Here is a 26,817-nt window from a genome sequence, read left to right on the forward strand (position 1 = left end):
CCGTGAATTACCCGTCAAATATCCACAAAAAATTCTATAAAATATGGGCTTTGAATATATATTTTGAGATTATCGGCTAGCATATATATCTTAAAATAGGCCCAAACAGAAATTGAACTAAGGCCCAAATTCTAATAGTCTAATTTAAATTTGAATTTTGTTGAGCAATTATAGAATTTTGTTGGATTTTATATTTTAGTTGATGAATTTGAATTTAAACATTGTTCTTTGTGGATTTCAACATATGGATTTGAACTATGTTATTTGTGTTGATTTTTTTTTCTATTAAATTTATTGTAAATTTATATTTAAATTTTATTTTGTGAGTATCCGGCGGATAGTAGGTGGCGGGTATCCGACGAATAGCGGGTGACGGATACCCGCCGGATAGCGGGTTCATGGATACCCGACGGGTAGCGGGTATCCGCGGGTAGCGGGTTTGGATATCATTTGATATCCGTAGATAGTTTCGTGGTTAAAAACCACTATCCATTTAGTTCGTGGGTATGAGTATGAGTATGAGTATGGATAGTCATTATCCGTACCCGTCGTACCCGATTGCCATCCCTGATAGTAACTACTGATGAGAAACTAATAATTTTATAAGAATTGTAGGGCCCATGTAATCCTAAATTCCTAAACACATAAATTATGGTGTAATAGAATCATATGTCTCAATCTTTTTATTAAATAAAAGAACTTGGTGGCCTCCCGACATTCTGGCGGCTGGAGACAAACAACTCAATTGCGTTGCTCAAGAGTCAAGTGACTTAAAAGTTTTACAAATACCATTAAAGAATCCTTTCCCTTCAATTATTAAGTTAAAAGTTCAAATTATTATATAAAGATAAAATAAATTATTATTGGTTTTTTTAAAAGTAAAAGAAAAAAAACACATCACCTAAAATTTTCACAAATTTTTTCTGTGCCGATGTTTGCATGGTGCGGATCACTTATACTCCCTCCGTTTTTTTATAAGTGTCCTATTTAGCTCATTTTTTTGTTTCTCAATAAGTGTCCCATTTCAAATTTTGAGAGTATATTTATGACATTTTTCCTATTTTATCCTTATTTAATACTTGTATGAATGTAATAATTAGTTGTATATATGCATTTATTATGATAATTACTAGGTTACAAATGTAAAATATCTTATTTTATTGGTATGTGTATTTTGACGGCTGATGACACTTAATAAAAAACGGAGGGAGTATATTTTAATACGACACTTGTAAATGTGCTCTTTATATATATATATTTTAAATTGTTACAACCAAAGAAAGGAAAAAACTCACTCACACTCTAGCTACTAGGGTGACTCGAACCCCCGACCTATTGTAAATGTGCTCTTTAGAATATCTAATATGACATTTAGAGTATCCTATTAAAGTTTTTGAGTAGTCTGCATCGTGCTTGAACATCCACACAAAATACCTCCTCTATAATTTTTATAGTACAATATGTAACTTGCATATTATTATTATTATTAGTTGAATTTTGCATATTATTATTATTATTATTATTATTATTAGTTGAACTTTACCTTAAGCGAACTTATCTATTCACATGGTTGCATTTTGTACATGCAGTTGCTAATGAAATATTCTAAGGACTTGCAATCTTTTACTATTATTTTATTTTCTTTGTTTGAAATCTTTTATTATTTTATCTCCAAGACAATATATCAATGTTTATTTATTTTAAGAATATGATATCTATAACCATATATTTGCTGAGCCATTATATTTTTTCCCTTTATATTATTGTCATGGAAATTCACAATCGCTATATTTGGTGAGCATCAACATTAAACAAGTCTCCTGTGCAATAACAAGCAAACAACAAAAATATAAATGAGTTAGCCAGTCAACGCACTCTCAAATTTAGATACTTATATACGGTGCAATAAAATATAGTATAAAATATAATGATAAGAGAATAAAATTGCAAACGTCGCCCACTAACTATAAAAAAATCAGTCGCACAACACATTATCAATAGTTTTATTAAGATTATTTGAATATGTCACTTTAGAAAAGGAATATTTCACACTACATTCAAGGTGTGGTGTTGTTCAAACTAGATTATTCTTTCCGCCTTAACTAAAGAGAGAAAGTATCACTTAAAACATCATATTTCTCTCAAAATGAAATTTTTCTCCAACACTCTAGGGTTTTTCTAGGGTTTTGAGAGACTAGGGTTTCCGCCCCCGGAGGCGTGTTTCTTTCCCGTTCGTCGGGGTAGCCTGAGGGTGTGGGTGGTTGTCGGGATTATGGAGCAGGAGGAGATACGGCGACTGGTGGATAAACTGAAGTTGGAAGAGGAGGCGGACGCGAGTACGGTGACCTTGACGCAAAAACTGACGGAGAGTTTGAAGCAGAATTCCAAACTTTGCTTGGTGGGGAAGGTTTTTGCAGGGCATCAGATAAGTCGGGATTTAATTGCGACGCACTTACCAAATATCCTCCAGGCAAAGCAACGGGTAGAAATTGAAATAGTTGGGGCGAATATATTCGTGGCGCTATTTGCTTCGGCCTTGGATAAGAAGTATGCGTTGCTTGGGGGCCCTTGGCATTTGTTCCAAGATTTATTATTGTTTAAGGAGTTGGAGGGATTCCAAAGTCCGACAGATGTCCTTTTTGATGAGTTTACGGGGTGGGTGCAATGTCACAATCTGCCAATTGCATGTATGCACCCGGATGTGGTCCGGCGTATTGGAGAACAGATCGGGATCGTGGAAGAGATTGATATGGGAGTGGGTGGTCTTTGCATGGGTCGATTTGCACGTGTCCGTGTTAGATGGCAATTGAATAATCCGCTTAAGAGATGTGTACGCATTCTACCTGATGGAGAGATGGAGGGAGCCATTGTGCTATTGCTTTATGAGAAACTTCCCAATTTTTGTTTTGGATGTGGAAGGATTGGACATCTTGTTCGTTTTTGTGAGGACAAAACGGTGGATAAGAGTACTGAGTTCAAGTTTGGAACGTGGCTAATGGCGGCTAAACCTAATGAGGTGAGGAGGAAACTGGTTACGGGAACTGTGCAACGCAAGGATGGGCCCTCTAAGGCCCCAAAACCAACTGAAACGAGTGGATCTTCGGAACATGGGGTGACAAAAAATTTGGAAAGTGCTTCTTCGAGATCGGTAGACGTGAATGGCGGGAAGGATAAGGAAGGAATCCTGAAAGGTGTAGTTGGGGGTGGGAGGAGGGATAACGTGGTGGTGGAGACGGAGAGTTCTGTTGCGAATCGGGGGTTGGGGACGCAGGGAGAAACGAGGAAGGGTGAGGGGAAAGAGGGAGATGCTGAACTGGTGAGAGTAAGTGAGAAGAGGGGGGAGGTGACATCTGTTAAGGGAAAGAGTGCTGGGGGGGAAGGGTAAAGAAGGAGGGTGGAAGCGAAGAGCGAGAGGGGGGAATGAGGTGTTTGGAGGACGGGGAGGGCGAGGAAGGGGTGGGAGAGGGAGTGAGATGCAGTTCTCGAGGGAGGGTTTTCTAAGAGAGGAGGGGTCGGAGGAAAAGGATGGGAATGGTGGTCGGGAGGTGGTGGAGATCTCGGGGAAAAAAAGAAAAGAGGGTCCGAGTGACGGCGCGGAACTTGAGATCCCAGCTTCAAAAATTAATCGCGTCGAGAATGGTACCGATCAAATGTTGGCAATAACGGCGGAGGCTGCCGAGCAGCCCCGCCGAGCCCAATGAGTTGGCTGATTTGGAACGCACGGGGTTTGGGAAGCTCCCGTGCGATCCATGAATTTCGGTGTCTTATCGCCGAATCTTCCCCAAGCCTTGTTTTCTTGTGCGAGACAAGACTTGTGAGCTCGAAATGCACACATTGGAAAGCGATGTTTGGCTTTGATGGAGTGTTTGTGGTGGATGCGAAAGGGAAGAGTGGAGGCCTGATTCTTATGTGGAAGAACCCGGTGGACGTACAGGTTTTATCTTATTCTGTTGGACATGTTGACTGCATGATTAGTGGTGTGGGACCAAGTTTTCGTTTCACTGGTTTTTATGGGAATCCTGTAACTGAACAGCGACGTTTTTCGTGGAATCTTCTTAAGAGGTTAAGTAATAATGTGAGTTTTGATGGGTTGCCTTGGCTGGTAGATGGGGATTTTAATGAAATTTTGGCGGATTCGGAGAAACAAGGAGGACGAGGCAGATCTCCACGGCAGATGAGAGAGTTCCGAGAAGCTCTTGTGTACAGTGGTTTGTCGGAATTAGAGCCACCGAATGTAGAGTTTACCTGGTGCAATAATCGACGGGGTGATATTATTTTTGAGAGATTGGACAGATATGTCGCCAATAGGGAGTGGAAAGATAATTTTCCTTATATGGCCACAAAAGTCTATGATTTTTATGGCTCGGATCATAGACCGATTGGTTGCCGGTTTGAGGTGGAAAGGGCACCTGTCGCTTTCAAAGGGCAGGGTAGGTTTCATTGTGAGGATAAATGGTTCATTGAACGAACGTTTGTGCCTGATTTTTTATGCGAATGGTCCGCACTACATTTTGAGGCCGATCTGCCGAGCAAACTCCACAAGTGCGAGACTTTTTTGATAAAGTGGTCTAAAGAAAAGTTTGGAAATCTTTCCAAAAAAATCAAGAAACTTCGGGAAAGTAGGAGGGAGATGCTCAGCAGTGTGGATTCTAAAATCTCAGAGGCGCAGCTGTTGGAGCTCACAAAAGAAATTGAGCTTGCTGTTGAAGAGGAGGCATGTCACTGGAAGCAACGGGCGCGTGTGAATTGGCTCGCTAATGGAGATAGGAATACTAAGGCGTTTCATATTCAAGCTTCAAAACGCAGGAAGAAAGATAGGATTTCTCGACTTCGTGATGAAAATGGGGTTTGGAGGGAAGAAGAAAGGGAGATTGCTCAAGTGATTAATGGATATTTTGAGAAAATGTTTACTTCTAACAGACCGCCGGCGGAGGATATGATGCGTGTGGTTAGCACTATTGAGGAGAAGTTAACTGATGATGATTTTAATATGCTTGAGCGGCCATTCACGGAAGAGGAGGTTAAGAAAGCTGTCTTTGACATGCATCCTTCCAAAGCACCGGGGCCGGACGGGTTTAACGCTCGTTTCTTTCAAAGATTCTGGCCTGCAATGGGAAGTTTCATTACGAAGTCAGTTCTCGATGTGCTCAATAGGGGGTGGAGTTTGGTGAATGGAACAAGACCTTGATCAGCCTTATACCCAAGAAAGCGAAGCCAGAGGTGGTGGCGGATTTTCGCCCGATTAGTATGTGCAATACTGGGTATAAGATTGTCTCAAAAGCTATTGTCAATCGGCTGCGAGGGATATTAGGAAGGTTGGTGGATCAAAATCAAAGCGCGTTTATTAAGGGGCGCCAGATTACGGATAATATCCTTATTAGCTTTGAATGTCAGCATTGGATTCGTAGTCGGAGACAGGGACGGAATGGTACGGTGGCCTTGAAGTTAGACATGAGCAAAGCGTATGACCGTGTGGAGTGGGATTACTTGGCGGCTGTTCTAAGATAAATGAGGTTTCCGGACAGGATGCAACGTCTGATCATGCAGTGTGTCCGATCGGTTTCTTTTAGTTTTCTACTGAACAGAGGTGTTTATGGAAACTTGAAGCCGACCAGAGGCCTTAGGCAAGGTGACCCTCTTTCACCTTTCCTTTTTGTGATTTGTGCGCAGGGCCTTTCCTCGTTGTTCCACTCGGCATCGCAACAAGGCAATATTCATGGTGTTCCGATCATTCCTCGGGAGGTGTCTATCACGCATCTGTTTTTTGCAGATGATTCGTTGGTTTTCTTTAAGGCCGAACGAGCGGAGGCTGCTGCTGTCAAACAGATCCTCAATGATTATGAAAGGGCGTCGGGACAGAGGATTAACTTTGAGAAGTCTTCGGCTTCCTTCAGCCCGAATACCCAGTGCTGACAGCAGAACTTAGTCCTTGAGTGTCTTGGTGTACAGGAGGGCAATGGTATTCAAAAGTATTTAGGGCTGCCTGCTTTTTCACTCCGACAAAAAAGGCTTCAGTTCAGCTACTTGGTCGAGAAAGTTCAAAAAAAGCTCCTCAGTTGGGGACAACGGGAGTTCTCAGGAGGAGGTAGAGAAGTATTGATTAAAGCGGTTATCCAGGCTATACCTACGTATGCTATGCAGTGTTTCAAACTGCCTGATTCTATCTGTGAGGATATCAATAGGATGTGCGCGGGCTTTTGGTGGGGAGACAAAGATAATAAGCGAGAGCTGTATTGGAAGCGTTGGAGCTCTTTGTGTCAGCCTAAGGAATGGGGAGGCATGGGATTCCGGGATTTGCAGAATTTTAATAAAGCCCTTCTTGCTAAACAGTTGTGGCGTCTAATTCGGAACCCGGACTCGCTTGTGGCTAAAGTTTTCAAAGGCCGATATTATAGAAATGTGGATATTATGGAGGCGCCAGTGAGGGCGGGAGCTTCTTTTATTTGGAGATCCCTTGTTTGGAGTAGGGATCTTGTCGACCGAGGTAAATTTTGGAAGGTTGGCAATGGAGCGAATATACGTGTGTTTCAAGATTCTTGGGTTAAAAATGGCATTGAGGGCCGTTTGATTGGGAGAAGTGAAAGTGATCATCTGGGGGAGATGAAAGTCACGGCTTTAATTGACGATGAAGAGAGGAAATGGAATAAACATCTGCTCGATCAAATCCTTTGGCCTCCTGATGTGGATCGGGTTCTTCTCACGCCGATAGCGGAACATGGCGACGTTGATGAGATTGCTTGGCGCTTCGAACCTAAAGGTAATTTTTCGGTTAAATCCGCGTACCTTCTTGCGATTGGATTTTATAATCAACATCCATCAACTAGCAAAAGAGAGATGAAGTGGTGGAGTAAGCATGTTTGGGGTTTGTCGATTCCACCCAAAGCGAGGGTCTTTATGTGGCGAGCTTGCATGAATTTGATCCCGACGCAGCACAATCTTATGAGACATCACGTCCCGGTTGAAGGTAATTGCCTTAGCTGCGGAAGCGGCGAGGATACAACAGCGCACAGCCTACTGTACTGTTCAGAGGTGCGATGGTCGTGGAAGGGGAGCCCATTCTGGGCTACTTTAAAGAAGGCGAGGGGTTTAGAGCTGATGGAGGTGGCTGGAGCTGTCCAGGCGACTTTCAGTAAGGAGGAGTATGAGTTGTGGGTGATTATGGTGTGGAAGATTTGGGTGGAAAAGTGTAAGTTTCAACATGGGGAGGGAGATTCGTTTAATGTGCCTTCGGTGGAGGATTGCATGGCATTATGGGAAAGCTTCCAAAGTCTAAACCGGCTTTCGCGACGACTACGGTGATGGGGCTGTCTTTGGGGGATAAGGAGTGGAAGAGGCCGAAGCGAGGTGTGTTCAGAGTGGATGTCGATGTACTCTTTGATGAAGCATCGGGAGCTTTTGGTGTGGGGGTGATTATCCGTGATGAGACGGGGAAAATATGTGCGGCGATGTCTAAGAAAACCCAACCTTCGAGGAACACTATGATAGCGGAAGTTTTGGCGGTGGTGGCGGGTATTGTGTTGAGTGTGGAAAGTGATTTCAATCCGATATGCATTTTTACTGATTCTATGTTAGCAGCAAGAGTTTTGGCAAATCCGGAGGAGGAGGCTGATTTTTTACCGGCAGATATTCTTGAGATTATCGTTAAGGCTCGGGAAAGCATTCTTATTGGAGTTTTTCATATGTATAGATCGGCGAATAAAGCCGCTCATAGGTTAGCGCAGTATGCGCGTTTGATTGATAGTTGTTGCCAGTGGACGCATGATTATCCACATTGGCTTAGGGATATTGTACGTCTTGACATTGAGTAATAAAGTCGTACGTTTTCCCTCTCAAAAAAAAAAAAACTAAAGAGAGAAAATCAAATGTAATTTTTTTTTCTGTTTTTTGAATAAATCAAATGTAATTTTCAGTATATAAGAAAATAAAAAAAAGAATTTATAAATAAAAACGATTATATAATGGATTCCAATTTCATTAATCAAAGCGAGCACCGCCCCAACATAACACAAAATCAGCTTTAGTCGAGTTAGTCACATCAGTGATATCACAAAATATTAAATTTGACATCGTAAAATTTCGTCAATTACTGCTGAGTCTATAAAAATTTATTTCAATTACCTCAAACACCCTCTATTTATATAATGAAGTCTCATATCATATACCAATACTAACAACTCGATCACATTCTACTTTCATTCCAAAACTTAATAAATCAACATTTGAGATTAGTGATTTAAGACGGTAAGAATCCACAAAACATCCCGTTTAAAACGAGAAGAATGTGGTCTCTATAAAAATTGTTTTATGGTATAGCTTGTAAAGTAACACAAAAGATGCAAAATTGTACAAGAAAAATCATTAATTAATAAAATCATATGAATCCGCAACATTCGACCTCAAATTCACTAAGACTTTCCCAAAAGTCATTAGCCCTTTCGGTTGAATGGATTACGAAAAATATGCCATTATTTCTTGTTAAACTTTTACAAAAATAAATTGAAGTAACAAAAAAGTAGGGATATAGCTCATTCCTTGGAATATTCCATAATACATGTACGTGTTGAGGAAGAAGGAGGAGGAATAAAATTAGGTTTTTGAGTTGTGAATGGAATTAATTAGAGGAAGAGGAATAAAAACAAAGACAAAATTAAAGAGATTGTTTGGTAATTAAATGTTGAAAAGGTGATTCTAACAGCACTATCTTTGTTGGAAAGACAGCACCAATTAGAAGTGCGAGTTTTAATTAACACTATCACAAATTGACAATGACTCTCTCCTAACTATCCATTTTCTCTCTCTCTACTAATTAATTATTCAATTTTCATTGTCACGTTCTATGTAGGTGGATTACAAAGGATCCAACACTAGCCTTTTTCTTTTTTTTTTTTTTTTTTTTTAAATTGTGATTAATTGCCTTTGGAATTTAGTTCTTGTTTCTTGCCTCTCTTAGTGATTTTTGGGGGCCATCAAAAACAGGGAATTAGATTTTGGAAGGATTTTATTTTTCTTTTCGGATAAAGAGAGAGTCAATCTATTTCACAAGAGATCAAATTCACAATAAATTATGGACATTGTTAGTATATCAACGATATATATATTTTTTTAAGTTAGGGAATGGGGATGCGAGATGGGGAATCCTACCTTGACATCTAAATACAAGATTTGTAGTTTATAGAGACCTAATACATCCTTTCGTACGCACTATGATATTTTTTATTAGTTTTAAAATGTTAAATTATATAAAAATATTATTATTTATGAGTTAGATTAATTGATAATAAAAAATTATATAATTTAAATATTAATATTTTATTTAAAATAATGTATAATAATATTATTATTAACTTAATGAGTATAATATTAAATTTAATAAATATTTATAATAATAATTAAATATGTAGAATAATAATAATAATTAAATTTATAGATTGTAAAACAAATTCATAATTTAAGTCAATCACATTTGAGCAAATAATACTAAACCATCAACGCAAAAACTTAGGTGCGACCAACCTCATCCAAGAGACGGGTCGAGCGCGAGTAAGGACGGGTCTGGGTGCGGGTCACGGATCACAATTGGTTGAAAAACACATATAATTCAAAGTAATTATTGTTGTGATAAAAAATACTCCATTCGTCCCAATAATCTTGGCATATTTTTATTTTTGGGTTATCCCAATAATATTGTCTTGTTTTCATTTTGAGACATAATTAGTCTCTAATTAAAACTCACTAAACATGTGGGCCACCACCTTTAAAGTTAAACAACTTTAATAAAGGATCATTAACTTATAAATTATTTTTTCTTAAACATGTGGGCAGCCACCTTTACTCCACTAATTTAACTCTCTCTAATACACATGCTCAAAAGAAATATGACAAGATTAATAGGACAAAGGAAGTAATAATCGATATGAAGAAAAATAATGTTTGTCAAACGTTACTTTTCTTCACGATAATTGTTATTTTTACTCGATAGAAATTGTACTTTTCGTTTATTTGATCAAATAATTATTTTCGTAGAAAAAAGTAATCATTGATATGAACAAAAAGTAATGTTTCAATAGTTATCATAATGCTGAAAAAGTCATTGAAGATGGTAGGCGGAAAAGTATACCACCAGGCTAGCGAGTCTTATTTGTAGAAGACCGAATGGTATTTTATTTATACTCTTGTACTGGGAATAAAAAATCAAATACTGAACCCATGCGCTACAGATGATAAGCAAAGGACATTACCACTGGGCTAGCATGTGTTGATTGTAGAATAGTGGATATATTTTAGGGTTAAGGTACAGATACCCCCCTAAACATGACCCCCCTAGAACGTATACCCCCCATTCTCCAACTTGGTACAAGTTGCCACCCAAACTCGATGGAAAGTATACAACTAACCCCAGCCCACAGACGGACGTTAGACGCCGTCCAGAAAATAATTTTTTTTATTTTTTATTTCTAGTGGGCCCCACTCCCCTCTCTCTCTCTTCTCCATTGTCATCAATCTACCACCAGAAAGCGAGCTTTGAATCTCCAATCAAAAATCGGAATGGCATCGTCCTCTCTGTTCGACGGAGGGAGCGTAATGGGAGAGAGATGTCTCCCCTTCTTCTTCTTCTACTTTCGAACCAGACAGAGAAATCGAGAAAAGATAAACAATAATCACCACCAAGTTTTTCACTTCGAATACAACGACCTGAAACTGAACGGTGCCGGCGAACATAGTTCAGCCAACGAAGCAAAATTCCCTTAATTATGTTTCTAACTTACATTATTCATTCCAGAAATTTACAAACCTATCAAGCTAATTTCAATAATGAATAAACTAAGACCATTTACCGCATGCAGTGAGAGGTGAATGAGGAGATCGACGAAGGCGCCGACGATGTATCCGTGATTGCCTTTCTCATTGACTCTGAGGTAACACGTCGGCAGCTCCTTGAGGCAGTCCCGGCGCTTGATGTCGTGCGCCGCCACCATCTCCGCCATCGAGGATCTAATTTTAACGTCGCCGCCGCCACTGTAGGGAAAGGTGCGCGCTTTCGCCGTGCCGTCTCCTTGAGGATGGAGCTTGTCTCGCCAGGCTCGAAGAAGAGGCGATCGGATCAGAGGCCTCCGATCACGGCGGTCTCGTCGGGGAATACATGCGCCGCCGCCACAGAGGCGGAGAAGCTCTCGTTGCGGCGGATGTTGAATAAGGAGTTGGGGGTTTCAGTGAATTGGAGTTGGCGCGGAAGGAGAGAGTCTTAGGGCTGATGAGACCGGTCGGCCAAGGCCACGGCGACGCGGCTGAGGTGGCGGTGGTGGGGGAATCAGTGGCTTTGAACAGAAAGGGGAATTTATTGGCGGAGATATCGTTTGAATCCGAGAGAGAGAGAGAGAGAGAGGAGTGATAAATTTTTTTAAAGAAAATGGCGTTTAAACGCCGTTTAACGGGCGAGTTTATTTGCACCATTGTTTCGAGAGTTCAGGGAGGTCAACGCGCCTTGACCGAGTCTGGGGGGCATACGTTCTAGGGGGGGTCATGTTTAGGGGGGTATCTGTACCTTAACCCTATATTTTATTTATATGCACCTGTGAGAACCGGTCTCATGAATGAGACCGGTCTCACAGGAGACCGACTCAACCATCAATATAACAAAATTAATATTCGTCATTTAATATAATTTTGGGCTCTTAAAATCTAAACTATATTATTATTAAAAGTTCATATTTAAATAGCCAAAAACTAATTAAAAAAATCAGGATAAATATGTATAATATAAAAGAAAAATATAACAACAAATATATTTATATAAATATATAAATAATTCGTACACATAAATAAATAAATCTATATAATATTTTAAATTCTAATTTTTAGATATATAATCAAATTTTTATTTAAAATTAATATGAATTTTCTTTTCTTAATTGCATTAAAAACTAAAAATTGATTTTGACACTTTAAACGATCGTAACTTATTTTTATAATTTTTACATTGAATGAACGATCTTTTCATAATCTTTTAATTTAACATCCATATTGATTATTCTTTCATAAAGCAAAGTTATCGATTTCTTGCAAATAATTAAAATAGTAAAAAGAAAAAAGAAGAGAGAAAACTTGGTGATAAATTGTGAGAGGATAGAGAAAAATTGAGTTTGCTGACGAAAGGGAATCGCAAAGAACAAAAACAGTAAAGGCGTGTGGTGCTTTCTCTATGGCAATCCAATGTACATTACAAATGAGGCAAAGGACTATTTATAAGATACATGGGCAGAAAGGCAAAATAATAAATTCCTAGTTATATCACGTATTCTTCATGCATGGTAACGATATCTATGTCGACGATTTTGTCAGAGTACATCAGGTTTTTGACCTTTTATGACACCGCTGATGGACAATAGGGACGCGCATTTCCACAGCTGGGGATGCTACTCAGGTTTTATGAATATAATTATTCAACTCTTATCTTTTAGCTCCAGCACTGTAAGTAGAGTTGTAGGTCGTCACAACTCCTAGCCCTGGCCGTGGTCTGCTCTGGAATTCATTCGACAATAAATACACACGTGACACGAATGGTCAGGGATGTGCACTTCCACGGCTGCAAGTACTCATTCGACTTATCGGAGGTGATTGTTCAATTCGGCACTCTTTTGTATCCAACTCTGCAAATATAGTCTTGGATATCTACCCTTTGCAGCCCTGGGAATATTCCATTTTGGGATTCGCTCGATTAGCAAGTACACATGTGTCACGATCTCCACCGCATACATATTTTACCCCTCATCACACGGTACTTATTCAACTAAAATTCATTCATGTAAAGTTTGTAGTGCATATTTGAATTGGATATATATGAGGCGGTTTGAAAGAACAAGTCACCTTTCCCCAATCACGCGGTTCGCATGGGGTCCAGATTCGAAATTAGTGGGTTGCGGTGCAAAAAGACCAACGTGGTGGTTCTAGCTTGAGGGGTGGTCAACGAGTGTATGATAGTTGGCATAACATGCCACCAGGGTAGTTCTGATGTGGGGTGGATGCTGCTTTCTTCCCAAGCCTGAACACCACGAGAGTGGGTATTATTGTGCAGAGTGTTGATAGATCTTTTGTTCTGCCAAAATTTGTACTTTCGTAGGTTATCTGCGAGTCGATAAGGGTGAGGCCATGGGTTTGCAGGAGGTGTTGTAGTGAATTAAGGACATACATCTCGATACAGTGGAGTTCCGGTGTGATAGCAGAATTGTTGTGGACAACCTAAGTGATAAAAATGAAGATTCTATTGTGAGTTATTGTTCACGAAATTTTACGGGATAAGCCAAATTTTAAAGTTCTTCATGTTAGGAAAAAAGCTAATGTTGTGGCGCACAAATTAATTCGCTATTCTAAAAACTTTTCTTCTACGTATGTGTAGAATGAACCTTCATCCTTTGCGATGGATCTTCTCGTTACTCTTACATTTGTGCTTAATAAATTATCTACACTTTCTTAAAAAAAAAAAAAGTTGTCACCAACTTACCAAGATAATCTAGGTCCAAGTAAGCTTATGAAAACCATCATATCTTGCGTGACCTAAAAAGTCAAAATTGAAAATCAATAACATAATAATATTATTGGTTGTTTCAGTAGGCTTGAGATACTGTGAAAATCATATATGAATTAATTCATGAAATTTATAAACAAACAAATGTGTTGGTACTCGGTACATTAATTGATAGCGCTTTTAAAATAGCCATTTTGAAGAAATGGAACACAATATTTGGCCACTAATTGTAAAAACACAAATTCTGACCATTTATTACGTGTAAAGACTATTTTGCCCTTAATTAAGACAAACCGGATTCGGGTCGAATTCAGGTTTGCGCGCGGGTTAGGTACATATGGCACTATTGGAACTAATATGACCATAAGTACCATTCGTGCAACACTACATAAGAGAGTATATGACACTAATATGACCATAAGTAGCATTCGTGCACCACACTAAATGGAGAATCTAAACTCTAAATGGGGAATCTAGGGGAGTGTTCAAAATGGTCATATAACTGTATCCATCTAAATAATATCAGCACACAAGTATATGATAGCAATGGTACTAATATAGCCATAAGTACCATTTGTGCAACACTACATAAGACATACTAGTATATGGTACTAATAGTGTCATATGTGCCTAACCCGCACGCAAACCCGAATCCGATCCGCCCTATTTAAGGGAAAAACTGTCCTAAAATGTAAAAAATGACCAAAATTTGTATTTTTTCAATTAATGGCCAAATAATGTGTTTCCTTCTTCAAAATGGTCATGCGAGTATATTGTTTCTTAATAATTATCAATGTATTTTTAATTCTCATAAAGAGATTCATTCTCATTCAATCCATCCGCGTAGTGCGTGGTCCAAATTCTTCTAGTAAATTACCTTAAATAATGTACTCACACTTATGTGTATTATATATCGAAGTCTCAATAGTTATATTAGCAACTTTGGACATGTAATTTGAAAACCGAAGCAAATTAACTTTAGAAATAGTCATTTCGCATTGCATGATTGGAATGAACCCCGTCGTCATTTATGGAGGATCATCTCTATGATCTATGTTCGGGTCGTTAATAAGATATCTCTCTTGTCAAAAAATAAAAAAAATAAAATGTAGAAACCAAGTCAGCCTCCTTAAAAGGCTTATAGTTTGAGTAATAAGGTATGATTAATAAAATAATCTAACTTAATCAAGAGTTTGTGTTATATGATTCGGCCCGTAATGGATGTACTCGACCCGCATTCTAATTTTTTAATTGAAAGATTATTTATCACCTCAAAGTTGAGTAAATTATTTAATCATTCTCCAATATTATCAATTTTATATATCTCATCCACTAAATCAAATGCTCCTTGATACATTATAATTTAAATGTTTTTAACTACGATTTATTATATCTTATTCATCAAATCAAATCTTTTTAAAAGTTGGGTAGACTATTTGTCTGGTTCACTCAACCGTTGACCATGTAGGAAGAAGGAAGTATGATTCTGATTTTAGTGATAAAGGCGTTCAATCCAACCCTATATCTCATATTTATGATGATTTTTTTTTTGGCGAATTGAGTAATTGGAATGAATGAAATGCTCAAGTGTCATTCGCACAATATATTTTCAAAAAATATTAAGTAAACGGTAAATAACGGACAAACTTTTACGTTTCACCCAACTACCTTTTATATGTTGTTAAGTTTGTGGCTATTTTCTTGGCATGTAAATATACCAACTAAGATCAAAATATAATTTTTGATAAGAATTTAGAAAAATTTAATTATATGTACTAACTGATTAGTTATTTAATTTTAATTTCGATTTCATTTTCAGTGATAAGAGAAAATGACATACATCTACATGATTTATAAAATCACACGCATCTAAATCAAACTACATTATTTTATGAATATTTAATAAAATGTCATTTCAACATTTATAAATCAAGGCTCTTCTTTGTGAGAGGTCTTGGGTTCAATTTCGTCTGCATGAGGTGATGTTTTTCCATCTTTGGATGGTGTTGTATTCTCGCCTGTGTGCGATGTAGTTTTCCCAACGTTTAATTAAGGAGAAAATTATGAAATAACCTTTTTTTAGGGGAGTTATGGAATAACCTTTGTAGAACTTCAAAGGACTTCATACATGCTCCATTATTAACACATTGTTGAATATTTTGGTGTTCTCTACAATGCATATTTACGTGTGTAAATGCTTTCTTTTCCTCTTCAAAAGAAAAGTTGCTCAATTATTTGTATATTTGATTAAATAATTTTTCTTAAAATGTTTACTTTTGAGAATTAGCCTACAAAAAATTAAACAGCATAAGTACTTACTAAAATCACTTATTAAAACTTTGAAATGTCTCAAAATCCTTGATATTTTCTACTATTTTAACTAATTTTATTTAATTCATATCCTATTGAAATATTAGGACCGAATAATCCTAATATTAAAAATAAAATAGTCAATTTTCTATCTTATCAATTATAAAAAATTAATACTCATTATTTAAAAGAAGGGTTAATTGCCGCAAAAATCATATATTTTTTCGATTTTTGGTTTTTTCCCATGACATAAAAAATCTGAACTGAAATACATCAATTGGAAAATCGATTGGAAATTTCCCCCGCGTCCGATTTCCGGCCACCGGCGAAATGAGTCATATCCTATGTGGCGCAATTTAATCCAATCAGATCCTATGTGGCGAAATGAGTCAAAATTTCGTTCAATTTCGTTCAAAATCCTGCTGAAAATTCCCCAAAGCTGAAACCTTCAAAACACTCCCTCCCAAATCCCCATACAACTGTTTCATAGCAGGCTCAATCGATTGATAATCAGCATCCCTAAAAAATTTCTCAAGAAAACCCGATAGAGACGATTCTCCACTGCTACTCCCACCGAAACCATCAAGATTACCCCCAACCTCCACAAAGATCAAAGGCAACAACGGCGTAACATTCGATTCGTTTGTATCATAATTTGGGAAACAATCAGGATTACACAAATGAACCCTACAGTAGGTTACTACCAATTTTTTGGTTTGTTTCACTACCAATTCCATCTCCGACCTCACGTTCTTCGTAAGCGCGGCGGTAGTTGTTGACCAGATACTGGAATGGCGGCTCGGCAGTGGGGAAGCTCCCGGAGAGCCGATCGATTAGGACGCTCTCTCCATTGATTCTCGCGATAATCTGAGCTCCTTACCCTCTTTCATCATCTCCGTTGCTGTAACCTCTAGATAAGTAACACGAGAATTGTTCTCCGTTGCCGGTGTTTTCGAGGGTTTTGGCATCGCCATTGATGGAAGATTAGTGCAATCCGATCAGCCGAAATCACAAAATTGAACGAAATTCTGATTTGATTTTGAAACGAGGGTTTTTCAGATGTAGATCAATTTCGCCACATAGGATCGGATTTTGTACGAAATTCTGACTCATTTCGCCACATAGGATCTGATTGGATTAAATTGCGCTACATAGGATTTGACTCATTTCACCGGTGACCGGAAATCGGACGCGGGGGAAATTTTCAATCGATTTTCCAATTGATGTATTTCAGTTCAGATTTTTTAAATCATGGGAAAAAACCAAAAATCAAAAAAGTATATGATTTTTGCGGCAATTAATCCTTAAAAGAATATGTCTCAAAATGAACCTAGCTGAGTTTCCATGCATGTGATCCAAAATCCATCACATCACTTCGATTCGCATCAATGTTACTTGCATTAATAAAATTATAAAAATAAAGTAGTATTTCCGGCAGTTCTGAAAAAGTTATTAGTAGATTCATGATTGATAATGAAATAAAAAATTACGTGAGTGAAATTTTTATTGGCAATAACAACGGAAAATATGGTTGAAAAAGGCAATGAGAAGAAACTTCACTACCGAGGTTAGAAAATATGAACAAATTATTAAGACGGATTCAACCTAGAATACGTGTACATAAATATTAAAGAACTCTAATATAGTTGATTAAATATACATGATTCAATACGGTCATATACGCTACTAGGCATTCTACTCCTATTTAGGAGACTTTAAAAGACAGCACGTCAAGAAAAAAAGTTTACTCAAAAAAAAGAAAAAAGAAGTACTATAATTAATACTACTTCAGTAATTATAGTACTTGTAAATATATTTCACTCGACATGATATTCACAAGTATAAGCCAAGCATGTTAATGGAGATTTATATGTGGGGTATGATATGGACAAACTATTCACTAGTAGTGGGGAAACTATTAATGTGACAAAGAATTCCATTAGCATAATTATATTATAAGCTTAAGTGGGAGCACTCAAAAAGGGCTTTTATAAAAGTGAGATTATTTGAAATAGTTAGGAGAGCAGGTGGCGAGGTCCATCAAATTGCACTTATATGTGCAGTAGATAAAATATTCTTCAAAAGTCTTCTAAAAAAATATATATATTCTTCAAAAGTGGAATGTTCTTCATCAAAATATTTCACACAACCATGTATAGGCTTCATTGCAATGATAAAGATTACAGAGTGACTAGACTTAGATGAGAGGCTTTCCAAACTGGAAAGGATATATGCCAATGATTTTAGCCATTTTAGTGTCACGTTATTCTTTTTTTTTTTTTTTTTTTTTGTATAATTGAGAGTATATTGTATATATAGCAAGTGAAGTGATTCAAATAAGTTAAAGATATATACCGTATAAAATATATACTATTTTCAACCTTTAGATAGTAAGTATTTCAAGTATACAAAAAAATGAATAACGTGACACTAAAATGGCCAAAATCATTGGCATATATATATCCATTTCCATTTTGGAAAGCCTCCCATCTTAGTCTAATCACTCTTTAATCTTTATCATTGACACGAAAATTTCATTTTTGCAATCATCACTTTTCACAGCCGATTCATAATGGACCTATTTATAAATATAGTTTTGTAAACACAAATTTTTGTATTTCAATTTGATAAAATACAAAATGCGTTACAAAGATAATTTGATAGATTTGAAGATAGATTTTATGCGGGTTGCAATCTCTAGTTAATCCTCTGATTCTTCTCTTCCATTTGATTCTTGAACAAGCTCGAAGGTTCTTGAAATACTTGTTTTGATGACGCCAATCCAAAGGACTTAAGTCATGATTTTGGATTGAACATTGAACTTGATTTGATTTGAGAACATTCTTAGAATTTGTAAGAATGCCTTGAAGCTTTTGAACTTGATTTCTTTGGATACTTGAAGATCACTTCAAAGATTCGCAGGAATACTTGAACATTTGAAGAAATACTCGAAGATTTGAAGATCCTTGAATACTTGAAGGTTTTTGAAGGATACTTGAAGATTTGAATGCTCAAATACTTGAAGATTCGAAGGATACTTGAAGATTTGAATACTCAAACGATTGAAGATTTGAAGGAGACTTGAACGTTAGATAGAATTCTTCAAGATACTTGAATACTTGGAAGAATACTTGAACTCTCCAATTCTCCGCTTCTTCTACTTGTGATACTAGAGAGAATTCTTTGTGCTCTTCGATCTTCCACTCCTTCACGTTGTCCGTTATGAGCTCCCAACACCTCTATTTATAGATTTTAGAGATGGGCTTCATGGGCTTTATGAGCTTTGGGCCTTCATGTATGGGCCTTAGGGCCTTAAGTGGCCAATAAGCCCATTAATTCATTTTATTAAATATTAATCATATATATCTATTTAATTAGGAATAAAATCCCATTTAATAAAATAGAAAATATAATTGAATATTTAATTCATGAATTTACACGTGGCACGATTTAATTTGACGACAAATTTAATTGTCTACAAATTGCCCCATCGAGACTTGTTTATGGATGAAATGCCTTTGGTAATAGACGAGTCTCGAAATATATCTTGATAGTTTAAACTCTTATCGAGGAGTTCTTGACTTGAATTTGAATTTATAAATAGTTTATACTCATATTTAGGAGTTCTTGAATTTCTTTGAATTTATAAATAGTTTATACTCGTATTTAGGAGTCCTTGAATTTCTTTGAATTTTGTAAATAGTTTATACTCGTATTTAGGAGTTCTTCATTTGATTTTGAAATCTTAAATAGTTTATACTCGTATTTAGGAGTCCTTCATTTTCTTTAAATTTATAAATAGTTTATACTCGTATTTAGGAGTTCTTCAATTTCTTTGAATTTATAAATAGTTTATACTCGTATTTAGGAGTTCTTCATTTTCTTTAAATTTATAAATAGTTTATACTCGTATTTAGGAGTTCTTGACTTGAATTTGTAAATAGTTTATACTCGTATTTAGGAGTTCTTGATTTTGAATTTTGTAAATAGTTTATACTCGTATTTAGGAGTTCTTGAATTTCTTGAACTTTGTAAATAGTTTATACTCGTATTTAGGAGTTCTTCAATTGATTTTGGAATTTTAAATAGTTTATAGTCGTATTTAGGAGTTCTTGAATTTCTTTGAATTTTGTAAATAGTTTATACTCGTATTTAGGAGTTCTTGACTTGATTTTGGAATTTTAAATAGTTTATACTCGTATTTAGGAGTTCTTGACTTGAATTTGTAAATAGTTTATACTCGTATTTAGGAGTTCTTGTATTTCTTTGGTTTTATAAATAGTTTATACTCGTATTTAGGAGTTCTTGAATTTCTTGAACTTTGTAAATAGTTTATACTCGTATTTAGGAGTTCTTGTATTTCTTTTGAATTTATAAATAGTTTATACTCGTATTTAGGAGTTCTTCATTTGAATTTTGAAATTTTAAATAGTTTATACTCGTATTTGGGAGTTCTTCATTTGAATTTTGAAATTTTAAATAGTTTATACTCGTATTTAGGAGTTCTTTATTTGAATTTTGAAATTTTAAATAGTTTATACTCGTATTTAGGAGTTCTTTATTTGATTTTGAAATTTTAAATAGTTTATACTCGTATTTAGGAGTGCTTCATTTGAATTTTGAAATTTTAAATAGTTTATACTCGTATTTAGGAGTTCTTTATTTGATTTTGAAATTTTAAATAGTTTATACTCGTATTTAGGAGTGCTTCATTTGAATTTTGAAATTTTAAATAGTTTATACTCGTATTTAGGAGTTCTTTATTTGATTTTGAAATTTTAAATAATTTATACTCGTATTTAGGAGTGCTTCATTTGAATTTTGAAATTTTAAATAGTTTATACTCGTATTTAGGAGTTCTTTATTTGATTTTGAAATTTTAAATAGTTTATACTCGTATTTAGGAGTGCTTGAATTTCTTTGAATTTGTAAATAGTTTATACTCGTATTTAGGAGTTCTTCAAAGCAACCGGAGGCACTAATACAATCTAGACTTGGGCTTGCAAATTAATGCTCCACTTGGGCCATGTCCCTCAAGTCCACTAATTAAAAAAAATGAAATGGACAAGAACGTGGACTATAAGTTCATCAAATGAGATAAATGGGCCTAAAATATGGACACCCATATATCAAAAGTATGCTGCCAATTCCAAATCCAATTCCAAGACTTACAGCTCGACATTTTTAACTTGTTGAGAACTCCTTTTCTGCATGTACCAGAAGCTGCATTTATTTTCACTTTTCAGATATCAAGACTGATTTAGGCTGGCTCGTTCCACTTTTAGCTTCATTCTCATACATGTGTTTGTGTTCTCTTTATTAGCTTTAATATGAGAATTTGCTGGAGTTCTACTTTTAGCCAACTTGCGCCATTATCTTTTCCTCATGAAAGCATTTTTTTTTTTTTCAGCCATCTTATGCGTGCCAACGCAAACAAAGTCCTTCATTGTATTAAATGTAGTCCCTTTTAAGCTTTAACAGCTTGTTTTGAAGGGCCTTTCATAGCTGGAACTCCACTCTTCGGCGCTGGAAGAACAGCTAAGTTTAGAGATTTGGTGAGAAGTTTGCTTATAAATAGAGTAGCTCTTCCTTCTTTTTAGCAGCAGCAAATACTCCTTTCCTTCATCTCTTTCTTTTATTTTTCTTATCTTTAAAATATACAGCTGCTTCACCGATGCAGCTGGGGAAAGTTTTGTTGGCTTGAGTCTTGCTATTTTTCTTCGAGTTGGCCGGGGAAATAGCCGGAAATCGATCTCTGTTTCTTGGTGATTTTAGGCTCCTCGGCATCTCCAGATGGCTGTGACCACTGCTGCAGTGCTGCTTCTCTTCGGCGAGCAACGGAGCCGCCTGTTCTCTCCTTTTATCCGTCCCCGTTTCTATCTACGCCTCTTATCATGCGCCGGCAGTCCTCTAACGTGCACCGCGCGTCGCCGATCGTCTTGAATACGCTGAAGAGCTCCTCCGCCGTGATCCTCCCGTCGCGGTCGGAGTCAAAGAAATCGAACGTGTGCCTCAGCTCCGAGCTGTCGGTCGATGGCGCGAAAGCCGATCCGATCGCGTGGAACTCCTCTAGCGTGATGCAGCCGTCTCCGTCGCGGTCGACTTCGCTGAGCATCTGCCGCAGCTCCTCCTTGCTCGGAGGTTCGGCGCCGAGCCGGCTCAGGAGCGACTCGAGCTCCTCCTTGGTGATCTTCCCATCGCCATCGCGGTCGATCATCTCGAACGCCTGCTTCAGCTCGAAGTAGACGGCGGCGGATATCTCTGTCCACTCCTCCGTCGACATGCCGGCGGAGGTCGAGGGGAGAACGCTGGTCGGCGTAGAAAGGCCGGCCGGCCTCTTGAGGCCGCCGTCCTCAGAGGAGGAGGAGGAGGACGTCGTATGGGAGCTGAAGGACGACGGCTCGGCCTCGGATCTGGAAACCGAGCGCGATTTCTTCGATCTGAAGTAGAACGGGGACAATCTTGGCGAGCTTCATGATGGAATTTGGAGTGTGAAATTAGCAGGTGCGAATTCACCCCAAAAGCGAAGGGAGAGGAGAGAGAGGGGAGAAAAGGAGGAGGATTGGGGGTTGGCCCTGGAGATTGGGCTGAATCCCTACTTTTGGGCTTTAGAGAGAATTGGGCCCCTATTTTTCATAGAGAGAGTGAGCTTGGTGGGCCGCTGAGAAGTGTAGGCTGCGGATTTCGTCCGAGGAGAAGAGGGAATTCACAAATCAGCCTTTGGTTGGATTTGTGTTGGGCCTTCTTTTGGTGGTTGTAAACACAAATTTTTGTATTTCAATTTGATAAAATACAAAATGCGTTACAAAGATAATTTGATAGATTTGAAGATAGATTTTATGCGGGTTGCAAAAAAGTATATGATTTTTGCGGCAATTAATCCTTAAAAGAATATGTCTCAAAATGAACCTAGCTGAGTTTCCATGCATGTGATCCAAAATCCATCACATCACTTCGATTCGCATCAATGTTACTTGCATTAATAAAATTATAAAAATAAAGTAGTATTTCCGGCAGTTCTGAAAAAGTTATTAGTAGATTCATGATTGATAATGAAATAAAAAATTACGTGAGTGAAATTTTTATTGGCAATAACAACGGAAAATATGGTTGAAAAAGGCAATGAGAAGAAACTTCACTACCGAGGTTAGAAAATATGAACAAATTATTAAGACGGATTCAACCTAGAATACGTGTACATAAATATTAAAGAACTCTAATATAGTTGATTAAATATACATGATTCAATACGGTCATATACGCTACTAGGCATTCTACTCCTATTTAGGAGACTTTAAAAGACAGCACGTCAAGAAAAAAAGTTTACTCAAAAAAAAGAAAAAAGAAGTACTATAATTAATACTACTTCAGTAATTATAGTACTTGTAAATATATTTCACTCGACATGATATTCACAAGTATAAGCCAAGCATGTTAATGGAGATTTATATGTGGGGTATGATATGGACAAACTATTCACTAGTAGTGGGGAAACTATTAATGTGACAAAGAATTCCATTAGCATAATTATATTATAAGCTTAAGTGGGAGCACTCAAAAAGGGCTTTTATAAAAGTGAGATTATTTGAAATAGTTAGGAGAGCAGGTGGCGAGGTCCATCAAATTGCACTTATATGTGCAGTAGATAAAATATTCTTCAAAAGTCTTCTAAAAAAATATATATATTCTTCAAAAGTGGAATGTTCTTCATCAAAATATTTCACACAACCATGTATAGGCTTCATTGCAATGATAAAGATTACAGAGTGACTAGACTTAGATGAGAGGCTTTCCAAACTGGAAAGGATATATGCCAATGATTTTAGCCATTTTAGTGTCACGTTATTCTTTTTTTTTTTTTTTTTTTTTTGTATAATTGAGAGTATATTGTATATATAGCAAGTGAAGTGATTCAAATAAGTTAAAGATATATACCGTATAAAATATATACTATTTTCAACCTTTAGATAGTAAGTATTTCAAGTATACAAAAAAATGAATAACGTGACACTAAAATGGCCAAAATCATTGGCATATATATATCCATTTCCATTTTGGAAAGCCTCCCATCTTAGTCTAATCACTCTTTAATCTTTATCATTGACACGAAAATTTCATTTTTGCAATCATCACTTTTCACAGCCGATTCATAATGGACCTATTTATAAATATAGTTTTGTAAACACAAATTTTTGTATTTCAATTTGATAAAATACAAAATGCGTTACAAAGATAATTTGATAGATTTGAAGATAGATTTTATGCGGGTTGCAATCTCTAGTTAATCCTCTGATTCTTCTCTTCCATTTGATTCTTGAACAAGCTCGAAGGTTCTTGAAATACTTGTTTTGATGACGCCAATCCAAAGGACTTAAGTCATGATTTTGGATTGAACATTGAACTTGATTTGATTTGAGAACATTCTTAGAATTTGTAAGAATGCCTTGAAGCTTTTGAACTTGATTTCTTTGGATACTTGAAGATCACTTCAAAGATTCGCAGGAATACTTGAACATTTGAAGAAATACTCGAAGATTTGAAGATCCTTGAATACTTGAAGGTTTTTGAAGGATACTTGAAGATTTGAATGCTCAAATACTTGAAGATTCGAAGGATACTTGAAGATTTGAATACTCAAACGATTGAAGATTTGAAGGAGACTTGAACGTTAGATAGAATTCTTCAAGATACTTGAATACTTGGAAGAATACTTGAACTCTCCAATTCTCCGCTTCTTCTACTTGTGATACTAGAGAGAATTCTTTGTGCTCTTCGATCTTCCACTCCTTCACGTTGTCCGTTATGAGCTCCCAACACCTCTATTTATAGATTTTAGAGATGGGCTTCATGGGCTTTATGAGCTTTGGGCCTTCATGTATGGGCCTTAGGGCCTTAAGTGGCCAATAAGCCCATTAATTCATTTTATTAAATATTAATCATATATATCTATTTAATTAGGAATAAAATCCCATTTAATAAAATAGAAAATATAATTGAATATTTAATTCATGAATTTACACGTGGCACGATTTAATTTGACGACAAATTTAATTGTCTACAAATTGCCCCATCGAGACTTGTTTATGGATGAAATGCCTTTGGTAATAGACGAGTCTCGAAATATATCTTGATAGTTTAAACTCTTATCGAGGAGTTCTTGACTTGAATTTGAATTTATAAATAGTTTATACTCATATTTAGGAGTTCTTGAATTTCTTTGAATTTATAAATAGTTTATACTCGTATTTAGGAGTCCTTGAATTTCTTTGAATTTTGTAAATAGTTTATACTCGTATTTAGGAGTTCTTCATTTGATTTTGAAATCTTAAATAGTTTATACTCGTATTTAGGAGTCCTTCATTTTCTTTAAATTTATAAATAGTTTATACTCGTATTTAGGAGTTCTTCAATTTCTTTGAATTTATAAATAGTTTATACTCGTATTTAGGAGTTCTTCATTTTCTTTAAATTTATAAATAGTTTATACTCGTATTTAGGAGTTCTTGACTTGAATTTGTAAATAGTTTATACTCGTATTTAGGAGTTCTTGATTTTGAATTTTGTAAATAGTTTATACTCGTATTTAGGAGTTCTTGAATTTCTTGAACTTTGTAAATAGTTTATACTCGTATTTAGGAGTTCTTCAATTGATTTTGGAATTTTAAATAGTTTATAGTCGTATTTAGGAGTTCTTGAATTTCTTTGAATTTTGTAAATAGTTTATACTCGTATTTAGGAGTTCTTGACTTGATTTTGGAATTTTAAATAGTTTATACTCGTATTTAGGAGTTCTTGACTTGAATTTGTAAATAGTTTATACTCGTATTTAGGAGTTCTTGTATTTCTTTGGTTTTATAAATAGTTTATACTCGTATTTAGGAGTTCTTGAATTTCTTGAACTTTGTAAATAGTTTATACTCGTATTTAGGAGTTCTTGTATTTCTTTTGAATTTATAAATAGTTTATACTCGTATTTAGGAGTTCTTCATTTGAATTTTGAAATTTTAAATAGTTTATACTCGTATTTGGGAGTTCTTCATTTGAATTTTGAAATTTTAAATAGTTTATACTCGTATTTAGGAGTTCTTTATTTGAATTTTGAAATTTTAAATAGTTTATACTCGTATTTAGGAGTTCTTTATTTGATTTTGAAATTTTAAATAGTTTATACTCGTATTTAGGAGTGCTTCATTTGAATTTTGAAATTTTAAATAGTTTATACTCGTATTTAGGAGTTCTTTATTTGATTTTGAAATTTTAAATAGTTTATACTCGTATTTAGGAGTGCTTCATTTGAATTTTGAAATTTTAAATAGTTTATACTCGTATTTAGGAGTTCTTTATTTGATTTTGAAATTTTAAATAATTTATACTCGTATTTAGGAGTGCTTCATTTGAATTTTGAAATTTTAAATAGTTTATACTCGTATTTAGGAGTTCTTTATTTGATTTTGAAATTTTAAATAGTTTATACTCGTATTTAGGAGTGCTTGAATTTCTTTGAATTTGTAAATAGTTTATACTCGTATTTAGGAGTTCTTCAAAGCAACCGGAGGCACTAATACAATCTAGACTTGGGCTTGCAAATTAATGCTCCACTTGGGCCATGTCCCTCAAGTCCACTAATTAAAAAAAATGAAATGGACAAGAACGTGGACTATAAGTTCATCAAATGAGATAAATGGGCCTAAAATATGGACACCCATATATCAAAAGTATGCTGCCAATTCCAAATCCAATTCCAAGACTTACAGCTCGACATTTTTAACTTGTTGAGAACTCCTTTTCTGCATGTACCAGAAGCTGCATTTATTTTCACTTTTCAGATATCAAGACTGATTTAGGCTGGCTCGTTCCACTTTTAGCTTCATTCTCATACATGTGTTTGTGTTCTCTTTATTAGCTTTAATATGAGAATTTGCTGGAGTTCTACTTTTAGCCAACTTGCGCCATTATCTTTTCCTCATGAAAGCATTTTTTTTTTT

At 36.0% G+C, this 26,817-nt stretch overlaps 2 pseudogenes; both read right to left on the reverse strand.

Moving 5' to 3' along the window:
* Positions 1-10,508: 10,508 nt before the first annotated feature.
* LOC131008446 (transcription repressor OFP15-like) lies at positions 10,509-11,364 on the reverse strand (annotated as a pseudogene).
* A 9,956-nt stretch (positions 11,365-21,320) lies between these two features.
* Positions 21,321-22,388, reverse strand: LOC131013409 (probable calcium-binding protein CML36; annotated as a pseudogene).
* Between the last annotated feature and the right edge of the window lie 4,429 nt (positions 22,389-26,817).

Source organism: Salvia miltiorrhiza, chromosome 2, assembly GCF_028751815.1.
Source record: "Salvia miltiorrhiza cultivar Shanhuang (shh) chromosome 2, IMPLAD_Smil_shh, whole genome shotgun sequence".
In the NCBI taxonomy this organism is placed as follows: domain Eukaryota; kingdom Viridiplantae; phylum Streptophyta; class Magnoliopsida; order Lamiales; family Lamiaceae; genus Salvia; species Salvia miltiorrhiza.